Source organism: Triticum urartu, chromosome 5, assembly GCF_003073215.2.
Source record: "Triticum urartu cultivar G1812 chromosome 5, Tu2.1, whole genome shotgun sequence".
Taxonomy (NCBI): Eukaryota; Viridiplantae; Streptophyta; class Magnoliopsida; order Poales; family Poaceae; genus Triticum; species Triticum urartu.
This window is the reverse complement of record NC_053026.1, coordinates 203,481,154-203,497,286: the sequence shown is the minus strand read 5'-3', so window position 1 is coordinate 203,497,286 and position 16,133 is coordinate 203,481,154. Positions and strand designations below refer to the sequence as shown.

General features: G+C 42.2%; 1 long non-coding RNA gene across 21 annotated transcripts; it reads left to right on the top strand.

The window, feature by feature from the left end:
- Window positions 1-4,181: 4,181 nt before the first annotated feature.
- LOC125508407 lies at window positions 4,182-15,768 on the top strand. 21 transcript variants are annotated; one of them, XR_007283441.1, is made up of 18 exons: window positions 4,182-4,594; window positions 4,699-6,418; window positions 6,621-6,788; window positions 7,586-7,666; window positions 8,336-8,471; window positions 8,665-8,725; window positions 9,178-9,264; window positions 9,493-9,592; window positions 9,696-9,811; window positions 9,955-10,034; window positions 10,124-10,178; window positions 10,615-10,761; window positions 12,518-12,630; window positions 12,817-12,949; window positions 13,091-14,580; window positions 14,707-14,994; window positions 15,171-15,335; window positions 15,455-15,768. It is a non-coding gene; the product is annotated as an uncharacterized LOC125508407 (long non-coding RNA). The 21 variants fall into 21 exon arrangements; XR_007283440.1 differs by having other exon boundaries at window positions 12,805-12,949; XR_007283432.1 differs by lacking the exon at window positions 10,615-10,761 and having other exon boundaries at window positions 4,190-4,594; window positions 13,091-13,142; window positions 13,951-14,580.
- Window positions 15,769-16,133: the final 365 nt, after the last annotated feature.

Sequence of the window (16,133 nt, the reverse complement as noted above, 5' to 3'; positions counted from 1 at the left end):
AGAGCTCTGTACTCAGTTCGAGACTGGCCGAATTGCAACGAGACAATACTGATTCCTACGATTTTGGCCCTCGCATTCATCTGCCCCGTTTTGATGGCTCGAATCCGAGGCTCTGGCAAACGAGATGTGAAGACTATTTCAGCATGAGCGGCACACCGCGTTAGTTATGGGTTCAGTTTGCATCCACCTTGTTCGAGGGCCCAGCAGCGCGCTGGTTGGAATCGGTTCAGCGACGAGCACCAAATGCACCGTGGGAGGATTTCTGCAGACTGCTACAGTGCAGATTTGGGCGTAACCAACATCAGGCACTGGTACAAAAATTTCATAGCATCTCTCAAACAGGTTTAGTGGAAGATCATGTGGAACAATTTGCTGAGCTCTATGACCAGTTGTCTACTTATGAGGCCGTGCCTGAATCTGTGCATTATGTCACCAAGTTCATAGATGGTCTGAATCCTTCGGTCAGAGTTTTGGTGTCATTGCAACAGCCGACAGACTTGGATGCGGCTTACGAGTTGGCTCTGTTACATGAATCACTGACCAGTTCAATCCCTCAGTCTCATCAAGCGATCATACGCCAACAGTTCCCACAAACAACGTCAACTGTAAAACCAGCTGCGAGCAAATCCACTGAAGATAGACGAAACAATTCAGATGTTCAGAAACAGAAACCTGGAGAAGACAAATGGGAGGCTCTGAGAACTTGCCGCAGGGCCAAGGGACTGTGTTTTACATGCGGCGAGAAATGGAGCCGTGATCACCAGTGCAAGCAAACTGTGTCACTTCATGTGGTGCAGGAAATGGTGGAGTTTTTCCAGTGTACATCCTCAGAGGAGCTTGGGTCAGATGAGGATGATGAGGTCAATCTAATGGCCATTTCCGAGGCCGCCGAAGGAAGGTCAGCTAGCAGTAAAGCTTTTCAGTTGATTGTTACACTCCAGGGACAACAGAAGACCTTTTTAGTGGATTCTGGCAGTACCCACTCCTTCCTAGATATTGTTTTAGCTTAACACAATGACAGGAGTGCAGGCATGTACAACACTGAAGGTGAAAGTAGCTAATGGGGGGATAATGAGCTGCTCTAGCTTTGTGCCCATGTGCAATTGGTCAGTAAATGGTGTACAGTTCGAGCATGACCTCAAGATTTTTCCTCTTAGCTGCTATGATGGGATTTTGGGAATGGATTGGTTGGCTAAACATAGCCCAATGACTGTGGACTGGGAACAACAATGGATGTCTTTTCCTTTGCATGGAAAAACAGTAACAATTCAAGGGGCAACACCTGTGGAATTTGCTTATACCATCATAGAGTTGTCTGTAGTTACTGATGAAAATGCTCAAACTGTGTTGCCAGAAATTCAGGAGCTGTTGGATGAGTTTCAGGATGTTTTTGCTGCTTTTCGCACAGGCCATACAGATTAGCACCAGAACTAAAGGATGAAGTGGAAAGGCAAATTCAGGAGATGTTAGATTCTGGTGTAATCAGAAGGAGTAACAGTCCATTTTCTTCTCCAATTCTCTTGGTTAAAAATAAGGATCACACCTGGAGATTGGTGGTGGATTACAGACACCTCAATGCCCTGACAATCAAGGGAAATTACCCTATGCCTGTGATTGATGAGCTATTGGATGAACTCCATGGTGCACAATGGTTTACGAAACTGGATCTCAGGGCTGGATACCACCAAATAAGATTAGCCCCTGGAGAAGAGTATAAAACAACCTTCCAAACGCACCATGGGCATTTTGAGTTCCTAGTTGTGGGTTTTGGCCTGACAGGAGCTCCAAATACTTTTCAAGGGGCCATCCATGTATCCTTGTCTGAAGAACCTGACATGCTTAGAAATTTTTTGATTGCATTCTTTGATGACATCCTAGTTTTCAGTAAAACACTGAAACAACATCTAGAGCATGTCAGAAGAGTATTGCAAGTTTTGAGAAGGGACAAATGGTATGTAAAGCTTTCCAAGTGTGAATTTGCTTCTCAAAAACTACTCTATTTGGGTCACATTATCAGCAAGGATGGAGTCTCTACAAATCCTGAGAAAATAAGTACTATTGAACAGTGGCCACAACCTGAGTCTGTGAAAGAGGTCAGAAGTTTCCTGGGATTAGCTGGTTACTACAGGAAATTTATTCGCCATTTTGGAGTTATTGCCAAGCCCATGACTAACTTACTGCGCAAGGGTGATGTGTTTGTTTGGACTAGTGTTGAGGACACAACCTTTCAGACACTGAAGCAAGCCTTGGTTACTGCTCTTGTCCTGGCTTTGCCAAATTTCCAGAAACCATTTACTGTCGAAACAGATGCTAGTGACTGTGGCATAGGTGCTGTGTTATCACAAGAAGGGCACCCCATGGCGTTTGTTAGCAAGGCCCTGGGCCCCAAAAATCAGACACTATCGGTATATGAAAAGGAGTTTTTGGCAATTCTGCTAGCAATGGAACAGTGGCGCTCCTACCTGCAACTAAAAGAGTTTAACATTATAACTGATCAAAAGGCTTTAGTCAGTTTAACAGAGCAACGTCTGCATACAGCTTGGCAGCAAAAAGCCTTAACCAAATTGTTTGGTTTGGATTACAAAATCATTTACAGGAAAGGGACTGAAAATAAGGTTGCTGACGCTCTGTCTAGACGCCCTCATCTGTCAGGAGATTGCTATGTTCTATCAGCTATACAGCCAGCGTGGGTGCAGGAAATCATGGATAGTTATACTTCAGACTCTCATGTTACTGCAATCCTACAGAAGTTGGCCATTGATCCATCAGCTGTCCCTGATTTTACTCTACAAGGAGGGTTACTTCGTTTCAAGAAACGACTGTGGATTGGCTCGAATGAACAGTTATAGCGCAAAATCATCGACAGTTTACATGCTAGTTCGGCTGTTCCATTGGAAGAAAATGAAGCAAATGATCAAAGTTGTACTACAACAGTGTCAGATATGCCAACTTGCTAAACCTGACAGAGTTCCCTACCCAGGTCTGTTGCAGCCTTTACCTATACCTTCACAGCCGTGGGAAATGATGACAATGGATTTCATAGAAGGATTGCCTGTTTCACAGCATTACAACTGCATTTTAGTGATTGTGGACAAACTAACTAAGTATGGGCACTTCATTGCTCTCAAGCACCCTTACACAGCTACCACAGTGGCAGAACAATTCTTGGATCATGTGTACCGTCTGCATGGCCTTCCTGTATCGCTGGTTTCTAATCGCGATCCAGTTTTTACCAGCTCGTTTTGGAAAGAGGTGTGCAACAAAACAGGTATTAAACTGCGCATGAGTTCGGGTCAACATCCTCAGATTGACGAGCAAACCGAACGGGTGAACCAGCAGGTGGAAGGGTATCTCAGATGTTTTATCAGCGCCCGTCCGAATTGTTGGTTCAACTGGCTCCCGCTCTGTGAATTGTGGTATAATACAAATTGGCACTCTTCGACTGGCCGTACTCCATTTGAACTGGTCTATGGGCACCCTCCCCGTTATTTTGGCATATCTCCAGTGGACGCTGTTGGCAGTTCAGACGCTCAACAGTGGTTGCGTGACAGGCATGTGATCATGGAGTCAGTTAAACATCATTTGTTACGTATGCAGAAGCGAATGAAGATTCAGGCTGATAAACACCGAATGGAAAGATGTTTCGAGGTAGGCGACACGGTGTTCCTCAACATGCAACCGTACATTCAGCCTTCTATCGCCCCTCGCGCAAATCACAAGCTGGCTTTCAAATACTTTGGACCTTTTGAAATACTAGCCCGGATCGGTGCAGTGGCTTACAAGCTGAAGCTGCCGGACAACTGCAGAGTACACCTAGTTTTTCATGTCTCCTTACTCAAGCGCCATGTCAAACCAGACCAGCAGGTATTGCCTGTTCTTCCTTCAACAGCAGCTCACCTGCAGGTTCCATCTTACTTCATCGATCGTCACTTGGTTTCGCGTGGGGACAAGATGGTGGCTCAAGTACTGGTCAAGTGGAGCCATTCTCCAGCATCGTCGGCAAACTGGGAAGACCAAGACATGCTGAAGCAACAATTTCCGCGCGCACCGGCTTGGGGGCAAGCCGTTTTCCTTCCGGAGGGATTGTCAGCAGCACTGACCAGGACACATCGACAATACCTGAATCGCTACAGAAGGATCCGGCAAGCACAGAACAGGCCAGGCTCAAGAGGAGAGCCCAGGCGCCGGCAAGGTTGCGAGACCTATAATGGACCCGCTAGTCACTGCCTATATGATGACTTGTCCTTGTTCTGTAACGGGTGGCTGGCGGCTTTGGCCGAGGAATGGTTAGGATAGCTGGCGTGAGTGAATTGGCTGTAATCTTCCTCCTCTCTCGTTGAAACTTGCATGAACAGAGCTGAGATCTGAGTGAATTCATAGTTAATTTCGAGAGAACCAAGCTTGGGCTTACACTGCAGCATCCGAGCGCAGCCGCTGGCGTGTGCGAGCCGCCGCCGCGTGCTGGCCCCCGCGTATGCTGGCCACGTACGTGCTTGCTGTGGGCGTCCAAGGCCAATGGAGGCCGCCGCCTTCAGCTCGCTCTTGCCCTGCTGCCTTCAATGCCTCTATCAAATTCTCCGCCCATTTCTTGCAGGTACCCATACTTCCTTCCTTCTCTCCTCCTCTTGATTAGCATGCTCCTTTCCAATCCACTCCTCTCCTTTGATTTAACACCTAGAACTTTTCGTCTTTGTGCAGATTATTCTGTGTATATGTCTACAAGGTGCTCGATGAAAGTCCAAACAGCCTACAGGGGAAGATTACTTCCTTTTTATGCTTTTCTGTGTACTCAATAATTCTTTCTTCTTCTTCTAAAATGTAGCTGCAGTCATCAACAAATTAGACCCCGCAAGTTCTTCCCCAAAATGTAGTGTACATGCAAGATTAATACATTATCGAAAATATGCAAAGCACTTTAAATAGATGTTGCAAAGCATTTTAAATAGATGTTGTATGTTTACTCCCTAGGTTTACTGTATATTGAGATGCAATACACATATGTGAACCAGTGATATGTATGACATTTTCAATAGAGATACTCTTTGTCTTCACCATTTACTATTAGACATGAAAAGCATCAGCTATATAGTATTATTCATTGGATATACTGTATGTTAGCACACAAGGTACAACTCTATGAAAAAAAACAACTGGATATTATGCATCTTATCAAATTGTTAACTCTTGAGGAGTTTAACTTAAAAAGCTATTTTCGCAACTATTGGTACTACTGTAGTCTGTAGATGTGCAGAGATCATTCTAGGGGTATTAAGATTAGTTTTCCAAACCATGTGTAAATCTAAATTCTAGGTGTGCAGAGATCTATTTTCTCAACTATTGGTACTATTGTAGTCTGTAGAGGCGTAGATATCTATTGCTAGCAATCTAAATTTCTAGATCAGCAGCTTGGTCTTAAGCTTACAAAAGACTACTTTGTCTGAGCAATAATAGGATGTAATTGTTTTGAGTGCTAGACATGGGTGTTCGTAGAATTTTGTCCTCACTTCTTGGCCCCAATTCAGATTAGTTTTTTTCTTCTCACGAGTGTTAGTTCATTTGGTGCTTTTGCTGTCATACTTAGAGCCCTGGTTCAGAATAGTTTTTTTCCTTCCAGTTCAGGCTAGTGATTTTTGTATATCAATTTTGTGTTCACAGTTTTGCGTCAGACCATAGAAGGATTTTGTCTCATGCTTTGGCTGTCTTACTCTATTTTCTATGCAAATTTTAGATCGCCAGTTCGGATCATGATCATCATGTCCTCCAATTACCATGTATTCTTACATTATTGCATTATTGTTTTATTAGGATAGAGATACTAACTCAGTTCGGCGCTAGAGCCACTGATTTGTATCTGATAATTCTCTGAGTTGAGGTCCTAATATCCATACTAATATTGGTTGGTCTGATCCAGTGTAGACTTGTGGGACTCATTATCCTATTTTTTACTATGAGGTCTGTTCTTCATTTGTTTTTCTAGCAAATGGAACAACATTCTATGCAACTTTCAAACATCTGAATAAACTCTTTATCTTTAGCCCACGTACGTATGGTGGTTGTTCACTCTTTGGTGTTTTGTTTCCTTTCTTCTGAACAAACAGGAAACCCCTGTGCAACTCTCAACAAACAGAACATATGTATCCTTCTGATGGGTTCATAGCGTCCTCCGCTGCTGCCTTGTCGCTCTTCGTTGACGCTTCATGTGGTTGTTTATCAGGGTCCCTGGGCGTGTGGGGGGGGGGGGGGGGGGTTTGGGGGGGGGGTGTTCGTGGCGTCGGGCTCAATCCACGAGTCGCCGGAGTCCATCGGCGTGACGCACCTGCTGGAGAAGCTGGCGTTTGAGGACACGGCGCCGGAGCCACATGCAGATCGTGCAGGAGGTAGAGGCCACAGGGGGCAACGTCGGCGCCTCCGCGTCCAGGTAGCAAATGGTGTACATCTATGACATGCTCAAGGTCAACATACCGCAGGCCCTGTGCTCCTCGACAACGTCCGGTCGACCGGCAGCCGCGGAATGTCATTGATGCATTACAGAGACCCTCTCTCACACACACAACTTATGATTTAGTATCTTGTTTGTTGTGCGCTGATTGTGGTGGTTGATTAAATTTGTTGCTTGTCAGCTGGCCCTTACTCGAGAAGAGGTCCAGGAGGGACAGAAGAACCCTGAGAGGTTTCTTCAGGAACTACTTAACCTTGTTGGATATGAGGGGGTGATCGCGAACCCGCTGATAGCTCCCAAGGAGGCTCTTGGGATCATCAATGCCGATATTTTTCAGAAGTTCTATCATGTACTACTTCTGACATTGAACTCTGCATTCCTCATTAACATGGCTTGCTGCTTGGCTGCTTGCATTTACATAGTTTTTGGTAGAATGTCCATTTACATAGAGTGAACACATCTCAAAAGCATTACATGATATTAGCATGCTGGTAACCGTGGAGCATCCTTGCACACTTCCATCATTTTTCTTTCTATACTTACAGTTTTCCGTGGATGTAGTTGCGATAGATTCTAGATATTGACAATTTGACATTCTAATATTCTGTTAGTCAGCGCTAAAATGCAGAAGTAAGTCTATTTAACCACATAAGATACCAACATTGGTTTGTATGCGGCTGATCCCGTGCCAGCAACAACTCGAGTTGTTAAATTGTAATGGATTGTTCTAAATTTACAGCTTTGTGTACAAACTATGGATCATGATTGTTTGTAAGAGCAACAGTTTCATGCTATGTTGTTCTCACCATAGTGTTGTTTTGATACTCCTTACAATTAATGAATATGTTTTATTAAAAAATGTGAAGAATTGTTATTTCTATAACAGGAAAACTTCACTGCTGATCGTTTGGTTCTAGCAGCGTCAGGTGTTGATCATCAACACTTGTTAGATGTTGCAAAACCTTTTTTGTCTGATTGGCACAAGGGGTCCCCTATGGAAACACCAATTTCTACCTATACAGATGATGATTTTAGGCACAAAGCAGAATCATATGTAATATACTTTCTAATCGAGTATATTACATTTTGAGTTTTAAGATTTCCTTATGTTCTAGCTTGAAGTTTTACTCATTTCTTTGCCTGCAGATGACACATGTTGCACTGGCTTTTGAAGTGCCAGGCGATTGGCTTCAAGAAAGAGATGGTACAATTATGACTGTCATACAGGTATAACTAAGGGTTGGGCATTTGACAGTAATGATAAGTTAGTATACCAAATAAAAGAAAATAAATTACTTACTGCAGAGCCATTCAGTTATGTTTGCCAACTCTGAAGGATAGTTCCTCAAAACTTTAGGGCTTCTTTATTTCCTCACAATTTTCTTCAGAAATTCGAACGGGGAACTAATGTTTTTCCTGTTTGTGTTTAATAAAACTGATACTATGTGGTGAACAAATGCTGCTATTGTGGTTGTGTTAATTGATACTATATGGGGCCAGCAACCTGCATCATGAGGCTTAGCTTTGTGGCCTTTATTTCCTCGCTTATTAAGTTTGTCAGTTAGTTTAAAAAGGTTAAGTGCTAGGTAAGATTTGAAATAATCAAGGTTTGTTAGGAAGGATCTGATCCGACTTTTGGACTGAGTTATCCATATAATGGACTAGCGCGTAAGCCTCATGCTCATTAGAGGAGGTTTCTCCTCCACCATACCCTGTCCCTGCCGCCACATTAATGCCATGGTGTAGCCATCACCTCATGGCTATATTCCCACGAACTTGGATTATGACAGAGTCCACCAATATTTTTTGGTCATCCTAACTCGAATAAGAAAACCAATTCCTTGTTGTAATCATTTCTTGCTTTTCTCCGAATCTTCACTTAGTTTCATTCTACAGGTTGTTTGCTGCAGAAGCAAAACATGCATCTGAGGCTGTTGGTACGATGGGAGTAGCACTTCTTGTTTGCACGTTGCCTGGGCAAGTGACATCTGATTGTTTAGGTCCTGAGAAAATTGAGCTTGGCCTTGGAATTGTAAGTCTAGACCGTATCAACAATTGTTACTTTAGTGAGAAGTTTCTGAACATACTCTCTGTTTCTCTGGACTTGGTTGGAAGTGTTTCTCATGTTATCCAGTCTCACTAGGCTTGTTACTTTTGTTGCTGAATTTTGCCTACAGTATGTAATAGACTCACATGAATGTCTTTAATTCTTCGTACTTGTGTAGGAACTCTAACGGAAATTTGCCTAAATCTGGTCGTCCACTAATTCGTGACAACGAAAATCTGGTAGCTCTCCAAAATCGTTTCCATAGTGTACTTGCTAAAGTTTTTTTTTCTTCTGAATTTAGTACTCAGGAGTTTAGTTTTTCTATGGAATCTTTAGGAGTTTAGTTAGGTGTTCTCTAATATGGACTCAGGCCCATTTTATGCCCTAAATCTTATTTGTCCTTTCAAGTTTGCTATATATACAGAGAGACCTTGCGCAGGGAGTTAAAATGTCTGGTGAGATCTCATAATTTTTTTATCAAAGGACCATAGGTAGATAGGCTCTGCCTATGGCAAATAAGAACAAAGAAACATGGAGAATAAATAAATTACATGCAGCTATCATGAGGATTTGAGGTTGCTTAAGAGAGTACTACTTTGTTACACGAGTACATTAGATTTCATGTTACTTTTACCATAGCATTAATATTCAGATTTCCAATGGATTTGACGTATGCATGTTTCTTTGCTAGGTTAAACCATTGTCAGTCGTTTGTCCAGAATCTTTCCTTCATATGTTTCAGACAAATCAAGGCAACTATTTTCTTAAAGGACAAAAGGTATGGCTCCTTTCACACATTTTTTTATTTGTTGAATGATTCTCTCACCAGGAGTCAGAAAACTTAAAAGGGAATTGAAGTGCATATTATAAGGTTTGGAATTTGAGGATCTTACTGATAGTGTTAGTATCATGTGAATAAAACCATGAATAGCTCCTGAGTGGCGACCATGAATTGCTCCTGAGGGGCGATGAGGAGGCTCGGCCCTTACATCTCTCTATCTCGCAGGGCCAGGCCTCCCGTCCGCGTCGCGCCGCCGCCGGCATGGAGCTGGTTAAGGCCACTCATTTCCATGGCAGGGTCTGAAAGCTGGGAACAAGAAACAGAAGTATGAGAAAATCAGCGAAAGGAAAATTGTTGTTCTTTTCTATATCCTGCAGTCGACACCATTGAGACATTATCTTATTATAATTGTATTCTCTTACCTATAGGCCCTCTGTCATGGATATCCTACTGAATTTGCATCTTATTTCCATTACTGCCACTCACTGCGCTTTGGACTATCCGTATCTCAAGTCATTGTCTAGAGACCATTTTATTGGAGAGGGTGAGTGTATCTTTTTCATGTCGTGAACTTATAATCATTCATTTAATTTAGTTGTAATGTTTAATTGATGTTTAGACACCTAAATCCTGCAGAGTTGCTCTCCATTTTGAACTCTTGACAGACCAATATTTTCTGCTTGCAAGGTTTCAGTTTGATTGTATTTTTTATTGGACGATTCTGAAGTATAAACAATTAGATGACCAGTGCTCCACCGCGCGCTATGGTCAGTACATTACAGTTGTTCCTTATTTCCTTAATGCTACACACATGAAGATTTATGTCCTACTGTTTGCTCTTTTCCATTTATGTTAGGGCCCGGCAGGAGGACAAGGCTCTGGGATGGCTTCCATGGCAAACAGACAGTTAGGTACCGTATATTATCCATCTCATGGTGCATTCTAGAGTATCTTATGGATCATTTATATGCAAGACAATAAGTTATGAGTTGTGTTAGGTGGAAGTATGCATTCTTTACATAAGATGACATTTCCCTCAAAAATAGAGTTTTGAAATGTGCATGTCGTACAACCAGTCCTTTCAAAAAAAAAGTTGTACAACCAGTAATAGCAAGAAGTTAGGAATCAGGCTCATTACCCAACGCGTTGGTCTTTTGAGTTGATCAATTGTATGTATATCTGGGAACTGTTTAAATGGTAATCAAATAAGCATATGGAAAATACGGATGGATGATAATCAACACATTGATACTTGTGGTGATCTGTTCTGGGCTTGTGTGTCACTCTTCCAGAGACAAACTGGACATACATATTCAAAATCCTTACTGGATGGTTTCCTTTGTTCAGATTCAAAGTGAAGATGTGATGCATGTCCACAACTGAACAGTCAAACTGCTGAAAAAGCACCTTCTTTAGAAAGTGAGAAATTGAATATACACAACAGACAACTCTGTGGAGCAAATACATGACAAACCCCTCTTTAAAATGCTCAAGGTATAGAACGAATAATCCTCAATAACTGACATGGTTGTTTCCTGTAGGCAGGTGAGGTATCAGAGGAGCTTGATTTTTTTACTATAAAATACAGAAGAAAATAACCAAAGAAGTGTTTCATAGTTAACTGGTCAAGTGTGTAATGAACTTTCTATTTTGTTCCTGATGATCTGAAATTCCTTATTTCTATGCAATAACACTACATATAAAAAGTAAAGTGGAAGGGGCGCCTCCCACCTGGCACCGCCCAGCTTCCTCTCAGGCGGCGCCACCGGGTGGCGCCCCGACCACTAGTACAACCCATTAACAGTCGCTACAAGGGCGAGTTACGGTTATGTCCACGTGTCTTTTACTGTGCTAGCGGTAGGAAAAAAATCGGAGGGATAGGAGAGATCCAAAGCACTTGGGCAAGACCTAGCCCGAGGGGTCTCTGCACGACCCCTTTCTCTCGCCGCCGCCGCCTCCTCCCCTCTCCCTCGATGCCCCCTGACATCTCGCCGGCCCCCCACTGACCCCCAACCAGGAACCCTCGCCGGCCCGCCCGACCGTGGACTTCGCGGAGCAGGACGTCCACGTCTTCGACGAGGAATACGACGGCGCCGAAGCCGAGGCCGAAGGCAGAGGCGGCGCCTCGTCCGGCTCTTCCTCCCTGTCCTCATCCTCCTCGTCCTCCGCCGCCGCCTCCTCCTCCTCCAGCACCACCTCCAGCGGTCGCAGCAACAGCGTTGCCGGCGGCGGCGATGATGGGGATGGCGGGGAGTATGACTCGTTCGATGTCGTGCCCGTCAAGCCCGCCGCAGGGGACGAGGAGGAAGAGGAGGTGAGAGATTTGTTTGCCCCCCGCGTGTAGCAACTACCTAATTTCAGGTCCACCTCTCGTTACTGAATTAGCCGCAAGATTCTCCTGGGCCAAGTTATCTCCTTGGTATTTGGTGAACAGGATTTCTTAGGAGATTGCTACATAACCCTACCAAGTTTCTTGTGATTGGCTGGTTTTGTTGCTCGTGGGGCTGCTGCAATGAACGTTTGGTCTGTGGCAGAATTAACCTTCTCGCTTGAGTACACGATGAACTCTTCATGCTGCAGACTTGTGTTAGAATCATTGTTCAAGTTTCAGCAGTGTATGTCAGGCTAAGTAGAGCATAATGTTGGATTAAATTCTCTGCTAGCATCTTCTGGTTCTTGCTTGATTTTGTAGAGTCAGAGAGACTTTGAGAAGGTTATGTAATAATCAAAATATTAACATATAAATCTGAAATATGGAAGATCAGTGAGCAATGCTCCTGTGCTAGGGTACAAACATGTGTTTTTTAGATGGAGTACATTCTATTCCATTAACCGAAATGACCAGCTATATTCTCTCCAACTACGAAACTGAGCAAAAAGTCAGGATCACCGTCTAACCACAAACACGTCTGCGACCTTATAACAACGCACCTTTGTTTCTCAGATATTCTTTTCGACTTGTATACTAATTATCTGGTTTGTCTTCTTGTTGCTCTTTATCAAAAAATACATCCATGTTGTTTAGGAATTCATTTATGTTTACACATAATTACCTCTATCTAATTAGAATTGTTGGTAGACATCTTTATAGTAGTTTAGTACTGAAGCCCGCGGAGGACGGGGACGATATGGGGGTGCAGATGCAGGGCGTTTTCTTTGGATCTCCCGCTGAAGTTTTTTAAAGACGAGTTTCTGTAGAGAACCTAGGTAAAGGGTTGATTTTGGTTTCTTTGTTTGGTTTTAATGCCAGGGAAGTAGTGAGCAGGGCACAGTATGTGGCAGGGCCGAGTTCTCCAACTCCTGCTTCCATCACATGAAGGATGGTGTATGTCCATGCGGCGACTACTGGTAGATTCAGTGCTGGTAGGTATAACAATCCTCGCCTTGTTTTTGATATATCAAGCATAGGAATTACCTGCATCTCTTTCCTTTCTTTCTTCAGCATGCTACTTTTTCTGTTATGCTCTTTCGTTTGTGTTTGTCAAGGTTTGACATGCTTGTGGTGGTTAACCTCTGTTCGCTTTCTTTGACCTCGAGAATGGCAACCAGGAGCTCAAGAGTGACAAGGACGTCTATATCAACACTTCAATGTGTCGATGGCGTGCGGTAGACGCATGAGCTCCTCATCTACGTCGACCTCCACTGCGGCTCATGCAGCGCCGACGCCAAGCTGGAGGAGAAGGTGAGGTCGAATCCGGCCGGTCTTCCTGTTTCAATTCTTCGTACCTGCCCTTGGATTTCAGATATATGAAGAGCTGAATATGTTCAGTGATGTTGGACATTATTGTCAATATTTCTAAGATACAATCAAATGCTCTTGTAGGTGGGCTGAATGGAATGGAAAGTACAGAGATCATATTCGAAGGTTCATCAAGGTACTGTTTGCTAAATCCTGATTCCAATCATTACCATTCTCCCAAATCTCCATCATTTCCGTATATTATTAAGACAGATCATTATATGGCTTTTTCATACCCATTTTGTCATAAGCCAAGTTGCAGATATAAAACACAGAATGATAAAAGACCAGAACAGCCAAAAAAGAGAAAGATTACCACAGAAAAATATATAATTTTCAAGTATGCATGAGGCTTCTCTGCATGTTCAAATTTACTGACCCAATTTTTCATGTACTGCTATTGCTTCCACTCTGCCTGCCGTTTTAGCCATCAGTTGAGGATTTTCCATACTTGGTTATATCATCGTTAAACATACTCCCTCCGTCCAAAAGTACTTGTCAGAGAAATGAATGTATCTAGACATATATTAGTTCTAGATACATCCATTTTTATCCATTTGTGCGACAAGTATTTTCGGACGGAGGGAGTACTTTCTTTTGGAGCCCTGTTTCTTGATGTTTTGAAGTACTTTTTTATAGCATTTGTAAGTACCAGAGCTAAATACAGGAAATACACATTAAGGTGTGTGTTTGAGAAAAATAATTCCTGAGCTTAAGCCTTCAGCGTAGTTGAAAGTTGAAACTATACACTTGGTTTATTCATTTTTTGTGGATGCAGATGTCGAAACAAAAATGATGCAACTGAAATTTCCTTTTTTGATGTGATAATAGTTAGACCCAAAGAACAGAGATTTATTTCATGTGTTATTTTTACGCAAAGAAGCATATGTTGACATTTCAGGCCTTCTTGAACAAAAACCTAAAACTTCCTCTTGTCATTTCAGGCCTTCTTGATTTATTCTTTTCTTCCACCTTGTTGGTATTGCTTTCATAGCAGCTGTAGAGTTCTGCGTTTAAACAGAGTAGTCAGTCAGAGTGAACATTTTTATATACTGTGTACTCATCACCTTTGGATGGGTGAATAGTCAAATTTCATATGGAGAACAGTTCATTGATGGAAGAAGTAGCTGGTGCTGAAAGGATGTCCAGGACCGATGCATATTTTCATATTTTTGTGTACTACAAGTAGTTGGGGGCCTGCTAAATCCCAGAGAAGGCACTGTCTAGCATCAGGGCTTCATTTTACAATCCAATCAAGTATTATGTAAATTTTGTTTAATTTTTTTCCTTTTGTTCTGACTGTCATGGAAAACGATGATTCATTTAATGTTGGCCTCTTATTTTATTTTTGTGTCTTGCTGCTCTACTTTATGAGTGAATACACTCCTGCTGCAGTTCTTTTCGGTCTTCTCTTTTGTAAACAACTGGCACTCAGTTGGACTGCATATACACATTAACAAATGCAGCATCCGCAGCTGCTGCTCACCGTCCATCCATGGTGTCGGCATTGGTCTCCTTCTCACCTTCCGTGTTCTCTTCCATACCACTTCCCACTGTCGCCACCACTACTGGAGGTACTCGCTCATTCCCCTTCCTTCCTTCTCTAATAAGTTTGTTTTATTGTTCATTTACAAAGATAATTCTACATCTTCTGTTCCTTGGCATTTAATTAATTTTGTACTAACAGTTTGTACAAGCAGGTTGATGACTTGCCACATGATGTCTGATCTTGTACGACCACGTAAAGATGCAGCACCAACTCCTTGTCAACAATGATTTGAAGCAAATGTGTGTGATAAAGTGTTCTACAAGTGCTGATTTTAGTGGTGGATTAACATCTTCTTTTATTTATATTTGTTTTGATTATGGTGCTTGACCTTAAACGTCTGGGGCAAAATGCGAGAGATGGGCTGTCTGATACTTACCAACTGGCAAAAGGGCGTATTCTTAACAGACTATATGACAGAAATGAAACGGTGTACTACAAGGTGTGCAACTCCACAGCTCACACATTCTTTTAGGCGCAAGCATATTTCTGTTGATGTTGTTTATCTCATTATATGGTTGTGCAACCACTTTGTTAACTCTATTGTATTGTAGTCTCAGATGTAGGCGCCTTTTCAAAGTGGTCACCTTATTTAACCTTATTTTTATTCTTTGATAGGTCTTAATAGATAATATTGAGTATGCACCTATTGTCTACACACCGACTGTTTTCACTGTTTGACAAAATTACGGTGGCTGGTTTAGACGGCCTCGGGGAATGTATTTTAGTGGAGAGGATCGTGGTGAACTGATGTCCATTGTGTACAACTGGCCAGCTTATCAGGTATGCATTGGTTCTTGTCCATTTACTGATTTGGTCTTCTATAGTTCAACTCTTTCAGTGTCTTAAAGGTATAAAGCTCTTTTGCTAAGAGGCTAATATATATCTTTTGCCTTTTGAAGATCTACTAGGGCTGGGAGAGCATCTTCTGATAACAAGTTTCTTATATTTCAAATAAACACAAGTGACTAATCTTTCACATGTCGACATGATAGTGGGTGACTGATGGAAGCAGCAGCTGCTGGAATCCTTGTTCTCCATCTTCCATTTTTTACATCTATATTTTCATATTTGACATCTCTAATTTTAAATAACTATAATTTGGTATTTGACCTGCATGGATTTTATTGACAAACAAAAACAATGTTTTGCTATATAATCTGATTGTCCCAATCAGCCTTTTCTCATAATAGTTGAGGGAGATACATTTCTTTTACGATGTTACCAGTTTGGCTTGCTTTTGTACTGAACCAAGATGAATGATGTTTACCAAACTGAAGCTACAAATACGAGACTTGATCGCGTCTGTGTGTTGCGTGACCCTACAACACTGGTTTCTTAGATATTATGAAGTTTCAAAGTGTTTTACTGCTATCTATTTCCTATTCGCCCCGTTTCTTTTGTAAGGCATATTTTGATTTGTTCAGATAATGCTTTGAATAATCTTTAATCTATTACTAGGTGGTGTATGTGAATAAGTTAATATTGGATTCATTTCTTTGGGGAGCTAAGCCATGTATTTGCAATTTTAGTAACATAGTTGGTTTGTGTAAAATAGATATATGTCTGCTTGCTTCTTAG